The sequence below is a fragment of the Liolophura sinensis genome, chromosome 6 (assembly GCF_032854445.1).
Source record: "Liolophura sinensis isolate JHLJ2023 chromosome 6, CUHK_Ljap_v2, whole genome shotgun sequence".
In the NCBI taxonomy this organism is placed as follows: Eukaryota; Metazoa; Mollusca; class Polyplacophora; order Chitonida; family Chitonidae; genus Liolophura; species Liolophura sinensis.
Window position 1 is genome coordinate 48,484,603 of NC_088300.1, and position 7,130 is coordinate 48,491,732.

The 7,130-nt window shown below is 38.3% G+C and overlaps 1 protein-coding gene across 2 annotated transcripts in view; it reads right to left on the minus strand.

Moving 5' to 3' along the window:
- LOC135466659 (regulator of G-protein signaling loco-like) overlaps nucleotides 1–142 on the minus strand; it is a 40,500-nt gene extending 40,358 nt beyond the window's left edge. The window contains exon 1 of one of the 2 annotated variants that reach the window (XM_064744277.1): nucleotides 16–142. The gene's annotated coding sequence lies outside the window, so the exon portion shown is untranslated. The remainder of the gene's footprint in view (nucleotides 1–15) is intronic. The other variant, XM_064744279.1, reaches the window with a different exon arrangement.
- Between the last annotated feature and the right edge of the window lie 6,988 nt (nucleotides 143–7,130).

The window sequence follows — 7,130 nt, forward strand, 5'->3', positions numbered from 1 at the left end:
TAAGTAACGACCTACCTACTCTGTATGCCCTCTTTCACTACAAAGTCCAATACAATATCATCTTCATGGTAAATAACAACAGGTTTAAATCAACACGTTTCGAACTCAACATCTCTTATCTGCCATCTTTCTTTGAACAAAGTTGGGCCAGTCTGCAAAAGAGACGGTTCGTCACGTGACACCAACTTAGCGCTCTGATTGGTTGTATGAGGCCTCCATGTAATCCAGCACTAAATTCAAGTGTATCTAAAGCTGCAATGAGAAATGTCACGACACATTCTTCCACGTACAGGTTATTTCGATACCTCTGCGAACTGATCCCCAGATATTTGAGTTTAAAAATGGGACATGTGCCGAGCACAGAGACACAAGCTTGATTTATCTAACACATTGCTTATGTCACAATAGATGTATCTACCGTGTTGGGTTATGATATAGCCTAGACACACAGGCCTGAATGGGCATATCTAGGCCTATGTTAATGTGACACGCTTCTTTTTTTTAACACCTGAATTGACAAAATGAAAAAAGTATGCCGTCAGCTGACAGCGTGCAACGCTCGAAATTTTACGGTTTTAAGAAGTGAACACATTAAAATGAGGACTTCACGCCAAGAAATTTATCTATGGACACGGTATCCGGTCTCGTAGTACCGGCAGGCCTGATATGACTGGTCTGCATAACAGGCTACATGTGGGTAGGCCTGTATATACAAATGTACATGAATGTCTCCTATACGATAAAGAGGGACATATATGCCTATCAGCCTATATCGATGTGCATATAGCCAGTATAGGTTTATCGCGTAGTTAGACCGATCTACATTAGCTTATAGGCAACTTAACTTAAGATCCCAGGGACTCCTTGGCCGAGATGATTAGCATGCCAGCACGGCGCAATGACCCAGGAACGTCTCACCATAGCTGAGAGTTCAAGTTCAGCTCACGCCAGCTTCCTCTCCGGCTGTAGATGGGGCGGTCTCGCAGCAACCTGCAGGTGGTCATGAGCTTCTGCGCTCTGAACTCTGCCCGCGGCTCCCTCCCGTCATAATCTTGGCCGCCATCGTATTTTATTTATTTATTTGATTGCATGGTGCTTCACGCCGTACTCAAGAATATTTCCCGTATACGACGGCGGCCAGCGTTATGGTGGGAGGAAACCAGGCAGAGCCCGGGGGAAACCCACGACCACCCGCAAGTTGTTGTAAGACCTTCACACTTACGACCGGGGAGGAAGCCAGCATGAGCTGGACTTGAGCTCACAGCGACCGGCCGCTTAATGGGATAAGTGAAATATCATGCTATTCGGCGTAAAACACTAACTAAATAAATCAGTAAACTTTCTGGCGAAACCTTTTATGTTATTGGGCCACGGCGTGGGCGTAGAACAGTTTAGGCTACATGTACTATATGTTACATCCTGATCATGCAAAGTGAACGTGGATGCATATGTACAAAATATACTTGTGCTATATATAATAATCGCTAGTCATATTACGACCTAGATATATATGCTTACATGGCTGTCATCCGATCATTCATTAAATCATCAGTCAAGAAATGTATGCACGATATAATCTACAGCATTTTTATAAACACAGTCCTATACATTTTTTTTCACATTCTCGCGTACCCGTGAATATTATTAAAAACAATGAAGCGAAAACTTACGTCTTATTGCGTGCTCTTGTATACCGTGGAGTGACCATGCATACATTTATAATTTGCGATACATTGGAGGTTTACAGAGGTCACTTGGCTGTTATTGATCACGTATGTTAATATCTGATTTTGAGGTCGTTGTAAGGTATCAGGAATTCATTGAAATACTTGGCATGACAAGTTGATTAAACGTACACGTATATAGGACTAAATGAATATATATATGAATGATTAGATTATCTACAGTTCCGCAAGCTAAATTAAATTACTGTGTGCATATATAGGCTTAAATATAAATGTGGCATATGGATTTGTTATGTATATATTCAGTATAAGATCATCAATAAGTTTTTAGCCCGTAATTAAATTCACCAATCAATTAAAGAAGACAATGCATGCATGCTCACGATTAAGTTCCCGTAGAAAGCCATGAATCGGGTATATGCAAGATCGTCAAACTGACACTTCCGTCTTAATCCTTTTAATAGGATTTGTTCCTACACGTTGATTGTTCTGACCAAGGAACAATGGCGACAAGACCAGAACAGGTGCGCGCTTGATTGGAACGTTCGGTTCTGTGTGTGTGTATATATATATATATATATATATATATATATATATATATATATATATATATATATATATATAACCACAAAGAGCTAATTTCAGCTGCAACAAAGCTATTAATAAAGACTAGATCAGTGCAATGACAGCCATAGTGACCGCAAAACAGGAGTCAAGCAATAGTTAAAGCTTAAATAATTACTATATAAATGACTTTTGGGATATCGTAAAACTGGCGGGAAATATATATGCACGTGTAGAAATACACACATAGTTATAAAGTCAACGTCTTAAATTGCATTCTATATATAGCAGTTTTATCCCTTTATGGCCCCCCAAAACGGAGAATAATTTCCCCCTTGATGACGATGAGGATGAATGGGAAAAGAAATGTTTCTTGCACACTGAAAAAAAAGCATTTTATTTTAACCACTATATGCCTGAAGTTCATTCTATATATCTGAATATATATAACTGAGAAAAGAAAAGTGCTCGTTATACTGACTATACGTATATACATGCCCTGCGACAAGTGAATCTCGTGTTCGAATCCACTGGCTTGAATAATCATTTAACGAGGTTGCGTTGTTTGTCCTGCATGCACGTGCATTTAAGGTGATTTGTCTATTTGTCCAACCGATATTGTACACAAGTTATTGTGGAAAAAAAAGAAAAATCACGAATAGTACAGAAATTCAATAAAGAAATTTGTTAACAGTATATACACTGGTGTATATACACTCAAGTTTTATGTATCTACAAAATGGTAGTGGGTGTCCCCCAGGGTTCCTCCCACCATAATACTGGCCGCGGTCGTATGAGTGAAATATTCTTGAGTACGGCGTAAAACACTAATCAAATAAATAAATAAATACGTGCTAAATATGCATAGGTTGCAGGACTTTAATGGTCATTTATATATTGTGTACACGAACCACAAGCGTCTGTTGGCCAATATGTATACACAGTATTGGAGGTACTGAAGAACAAGTGAGTATACGTTTATCTTTGTCACCTTCTTGGAACTTTTTTCTCCTGGTTATTGTTCGCAGGATCTTGTTTTCTTTATTATTGTTTCAGTGAACATTGTCGTCGTATTTCTAGTTTCAGAGTTTGGCCAAATTTTTGTGTTATGTTTTGGCATTTGCTTTTTTTTTTCTTCGTGACGGTTATTCCATCTAATATCTGAAATTACATTTACCTGCTTTCTTCGTAGCGTGCCGTATATGTTCGTTCTGTTAATTCCGGTTTCTAACAAGTCATCAGTCTGACAGCAGCCTGCGGATGGTCGTGAGTTTCCCCCGGGGTCTGCTTCGATTTCCATGTCTGCATTAATAGGGACCTTTGTTCTCTTACATTCTGCCCATTTGTACTTTTTGGTCAACATTTACATTCTTTAAGTTATAGGTCCATGGAATTTTGGAATTGAATGCTAAAGCGAGTGCCGCCTGGGCAGTATGGAGTGAACACGTCTGAGGCCATTATATAAAGTGGAACCGATAATAGCTGAAATTTTCATAAACCCTGTGCACTTAGTTGTGATTCTCCATTCAGCACATGTTATAGCTGTTACATCGTGGTTTTTAAGACAATGACGGTGTTACTATAGTATAGTGGCTGAAATAATTTCACGCTACCTCTAGATGAGATATAAGCGCCGGCGGACTCTCGCTGGCCAGTAATGTTGCGAGTTCGAATCCCGCTTCCGCTGGTTAGGCTGCGGCTTTAGGTCGTGCAGGCGATTTGTCATGATGTGCTCGTACATGACTCACTTGGCTCTGCGCGGTTACCACCACCCATAAATGTGTGTATATAATAATAATAGCCTAGATTTTTAATTATATTATACACAAGTTTAATATAGATGTATACAAAGAGGATTCTCTCTTCTCTGTTGTGCACACATGTACGTGTGTATATGCGTAATATAATATAATTGATAACATATAGCGGTATATATACAGTTATATGTACAAATGTTAGCCCGATCGGATATGGATAACATGAGATCACTGCTCTGATAATCCTTTAAATTGTGGCGTCGTTTTGTGTGTGTGTGTGTGTGTGTGTGTGTGTGTGTGTGTGAGTGCGTGTGCGTGTGTGTGTGTGTTTTTTTTTTTTTGGGGGGGGGGGGGTCTTATGATATTAAGATAATAGCTGCATATGAAAGAAATTAAATTTTTTAAATCACGAAACGGAGCATATCATTTTCTATACGCATGCAGGCTTAATTCTACGTGTATACGGTACATATACAGAAACGGGGACCAACAGAACGAACATATACAACACGCGATGAAAAAAGCAGGTGAATGTAATTCGGATGATTAGATTAAATAACCGTCACGAAGAAAAAAGCAAATACGAAAAGAGGACACAAAATCAATTGGCCAAATTCTGAGTCTAGAAATGCGACTACAACGTTCACAAAGCAATAATGAAGAAAACAAGGTCTTGCGACCAAGAGAACAAAAGTTCCACAATTCAGACAATAACGATGGAGGACGACAAAGATTGACGAAGCAATAACCAAGAAGATAAATGAAAGCTCCTTGAGATGATAACAAGACTGTATATATGAAGTTTAACGAAGCAATGAACCAAGACGAAGAAGTTCCACGGAGAATATTTCCAAGAAGTCAAAATTTCACTAAGCAATAACCTAAAAGACAGCTGAATTCCACGATGTTCATAGCTCTGTGTTAAATTTAAACTAGCTATAGGTATAGTTACTTTTTCAAAGTGTTGACAAACTTCACCATCAAAGAAGTCAAATTTGACACCTAAGGCAATTTATACCATTCTAAAAAGGCAGCAGACGATTGATTTACCTAATTGTTTATACCCAATGTTAACTGAGATTATTAGAGGCCGATCTTATTGAGGAAAGCTCACACTGGGATATCTCATGCTAGCAGTTGTTAACGACATATATAACACTGAATGGGATTTTTTATACTGTTATATGTTTGCTGGTGGCACAGAAATATAATACATGTGTTCAAACGTCGATGTATCGACATTTGTATATAACTCATCAAGCGTTATATAGTCTACATTTGATGCATGTATCTTCAAGGTGAACCATGCGTTTTCGTCACGCATGGCCCATCACAAATTTTATAGTCTATTTTTTTATACATTCCACGCAATAAAGTTCTTTGCCCTAGTTTATATACGGATTAGCTTACGGATAAGGCTATTAATATTGTTTTAAATGTATATGAAAAAAATTAAATTTTATATATAAGAAAACATTTAAAAAAATATTAATAGCCTTTCAACTGCAAACACCTTCAACCTTGTAATTGTTAGATTATACAGTTTTATTTGTACTGACAATGGAAAGTCGAGCAGAATTGGCAATTTGCAACAGTTGGATGATTTTGTAATTATGATGTAGAAGCTCGGGGAAAATTACTATAAACCTGTAATTATAGAACACTATAATTTAAGGATATACATTATTAAGTATAAACTATACAGGTGTATACCTTGGCTGAGCACTGTCTTGAAACAAAATTCTAGCTTAACCTACAGAAAATATATAAAGTCAACTGTCAAATGTAGATAACTCTGGTCAGTATGAACTGTCATTATATGAATAGAGTGGGCCTCAGTGGCTCAGTTGGTTAGCGCGCTAGCGCAGCGTAATAACCCAGGAGTCTCTCACCAATGCAATCGCTGTGAGTTCAAGTCCAGCTCATACTGGCTTCCTCTCCGGTCGTAAGTGGGAAGGTCTTTCAGCAACCTGCGGATGGTCGTGGGTTTCCCTCGGGCTCTGCCCGGTTTCCTCCCACCATAAAGCTGGCCGCTGCCGTATAAATGAAATATCCTTGAGTACGGCGTAAAACACCAATCAAATAAATAAATAAATAAACAACATTCCCTATTCTGGTTTCTCAGACGTTGTTCTTTTTATCATATGTTTAGGTGTATAATATGCATGTATATCAATGGTAAATAGCACAGTGGAATGCCAACAGGACTTGCGTGAATATGCCTCTACAAGAATGACTTGATGTCTACAAACCTGGGAGGCCAGAGTCTGAAACGCAAATTACTGGTATATCACCTTCTCGGAGGTGTTATTATCAAGCACTGAGTATAGGGGAAAGGGTAGGTTATTTGTGGATTAAAGAAGAAATTGTTCGAGATATAGCTCTAGTTTTTCCCAGTCTTACCAGAAAACTTAACCATGTCTGCACATACTTAGAAATCAGTATTTTTGACGTTATCTGGGAAGAGCATTGGATCCTATGCATCTAATGCTCTTCAAAGATGCTATGAACAGAGAAGTCGAATGTTACCATGTACAGGGAGGCGAACAGAACAGCTGGCTCTTTTTTTTTTAAATCAAAGTGACTTAAGTAACTCAGATCTGGCGCATACCAAGTCGTCATCATTCATATGTTATATATATATGTATATGCATAAAGATGTGGATGAATAAACGCAGCCTAGATGACTTGATATCGGCTCCGAAAGTCAGTTACACATTGTTCTTGCAGAAATACACGGCGGTACCTGCACAAAAGCGTGTCTGCATGCATGTGACTGATTGTTGGCTTTACTGATTTCTTGCTTCCCAGTTTATTTTCACAATCTGGAACCACTGCAAAATGGCTAAATACCATCAGTATTAATTACCTGCTTACATTATTATACCTATATTACACATTATTATAATTATATATATATATATATTAGATTTTCATTTCAAAGTAACACGGTTTCACGGCTTTTATGATTCACGTTACTAGTTCACATTACACCTTTGATACAAAGGTGAACCTCATGCCACCACAGGGTTGTGTTGGGAACAGAACAGCGATTTCTCATACGGTAGTTGACTTTACAGATGCTGTAAATTGATTTAATTCCTCGCGCTATTTCTGTCCACTC